The sequence below is a fragment of the Berghia stephanieae genome, chromosome 12, assembly GCF_034508935.2.
Source record: "Berghia stephanieae isolate SIO BIC M18660-M18661 chromosome 12, UCSD_Bste_1.3, whole genome shotgun sequence".
Taxonomy (NCBI): Eukaryota; Metazoa; Mollusca; class Gastropoda; order Nudibranchia; family Aeolidiidae; genus Berghia; species Berghia stephanieae.
Window position 1 is genome coordinate 41,887,464 of NC_088371.1, and position 2,500 is coordinate 41,889,963.

General features: G+C 38.7%; 1 protein-coding gene across 1 annotated transcript in view; it reads left to right on the plus strand.

Moving 5' to 3' along the window:
- LOC144958078 (uncharacterized) overlaps nt 1-2,500 on the plus strand; it is a gene marked incomplete in the record, with an annotated part of 76,312 nt that overhangs the window by 34,478 nt on the left and 39,334 nt on the right.

Here is a 2,500-nt window from a genome sequence, read left to right on the forward strand (position 1 = left end):
CAGTACTAGAAATTGGAGTTGGGTCTTTCACAATGAAATGTGCAAAATATAAAATGAATGAACTATTGCAGAACACCAAACTAGATTGACGTCTATAAAAAGTGATAAACAAAACTGAATATAACAGCTTCGAAAAAGAACAAAATACCAAACACGGAACGTTTCGGCTGAAAACCTTTCTTCAGCCAACAACAAAAAAACAACAAAGATATAAAGACATGACTAAATTCCAGATAGACAAGAGAGATATTTTGTAGATCCTCTCTGTAGAAAATTTGAAAAGTAAACAAAGAAAGCGTTCGATATGGAACTCATCATCATCCATGGTGGCTTGTACTCTTGGGCACGTTGCCGGTCAGCTGTCTCCATGAATCACGATCCTCTGCGGTGCGCATGAAATCTGTGTTGCTTTTTAAGTCACATTTGGCCATTCTTAGGTTATTTAGATAAGTCATTCTTTGTCTTCCTCTTGCTCTCTTTCCTTCGATCATTCCAGATGTTACCAACTTTTCTATTCCGTCTCTTCTCCACACATGTCCCAGTAAGCGTAAATGCCTCTTTCTGATGGTATCTATCAGTATTATTCCCTTTCTCACCTTCTCCAACACTTCCTCTAAAAAGTTCCAAATTGAGCGGAATTAAAACATCACATGCAATTGTGACCCTTCGCCTCAAAACGGTATTATGTCGGGATGATTCAGACCCCAGAAAGTGAATTTAGAGATAGAATAATGAGAAATTGGACCTTAGAAGTTTTTGTAAAGCAAAAAAATAGTATTTATACTCCAGCATGACGTAGAGAAATTAAACCCAAGTTTGATATTGGTGGCTATAAATTCAATTTCCCTAACCGAGTGGATCCCGACATAATACCGCTTTGAGACGGTGGGTCACAATTTTGGTGCGCAAAAAAAAATAGAGAAATCGCTGGGTAGAATAGAAAAAGGTGTAAAATAAATCCAATATAGCTAGCGGTGAACACGATAATCCATAAGCAAGGCGAATGCACAGCAATCCTTAAAAAATGGAGTGATTATGAATGTGAGCTAATCAAGACAATATTAATATTATTACCGACTCCAATGATTGTCCTATGATTTGAGTCTGATGTGATCTTTGGATATGTTACTCGGTCTTGGATGGGTAAATGCCTATTTAATTTCGGGTTACGCTGTCTGCGACGCCAACTTTATTCCTTGGGAAATGCCCAGTTTACATATTCTTTGTCCCCGTTGAGGAGTTCCAACGAATACCAGTCCGATTACAGCGTTGTTTCTTTCGAAAAAGAAAAATATAAAAGTTTCTCTCAGACTTGATGAACGTCATCCTGCACCATATATTATATGGCAGTTCGCTCTTAGCACATTTGTGCGGCTATGTGGTCTAGTGGGATGGCACTCGCTTTCGGGTCGGAAGGTCCTGGGTTCGAGTGAGTCCTTGGAAAAGGCTCTTTACTCACATTCTCTCACCGTACTCAGGTGTAAAATGAGTACCTTGCCGTTAACAGTGTTGTCTTTGTCCGAAAAAAAAATTTAATATCGCCTAACACGCGGCATGTCCCGTCCTACATGTTAAATGTTGCTGTTGACCAGGGACCCCTTGTAAAGCGCTTTGAGCAAATTTAGTGGATATTGCTCTATATAAAGCTCAATTTTTTAAATATTTTTTTTTGTTGGATATTTTTATTTTGAGGTTTTATATAGTGCAATATCCACTAGACATGCTCAAAGCACTTTACAAAGTGTCCCATACTAACAGCAATACGTAATATATAGAATGAGATATGAGGCCTGTTCGCGATATTACATTTTCTTTTCCGAGAGGGACGATGCTGTTAAAGGCCAGGTACTCATTTTACACCCGAGTGCGGTGAAAGAATGTAAGTCAAGCCTTTTTCAAGGACTTAACTATGGGCCGAGCGAAAGTAAAATCCAGGACCTTCCTATGCCAAAGCGAGTGACATACCACAAGACCACATAGCAGTATATTACGTTTTATATAAAAAGCTCTAGCAGTTTTTTCCCCAATCAAAGCATGTTATATAAACTTTTCTTTTCTCTATTTTTGTATTTAAAGACGATATTGTCCATTTATCAGCGACATGTTTTAGTTTACGACACATTGTCTTGTATTTAAAGACGATATTGTCCATTTATCAGCTACATGTTTTAGTTTACGACACATTGTGTTGTATTTAAAGACGATATTATGTCCATTTATCAGCGACATGTTTTAGTTTACGACACATTGTCATGAACAGAGGGTCTTGATAACACTTACTTCACACGCAAAGCAACCAACATGAATACCTGGTGTAATCTAGATTGGTTTTTCTGACCCCCACCCCACTCCACTCCGCCCACCAAGCAGTGACTGGGTAGATTGGTCTGTTAGATCTAGCGGAAATTACTAGCGATTGACGAGCGTCCTATCCGAAGGGTAGCAACTAATTCATACTGTCCGTTGAACGTTGTGGAAACTGAGACAAACTCTCGTTCTA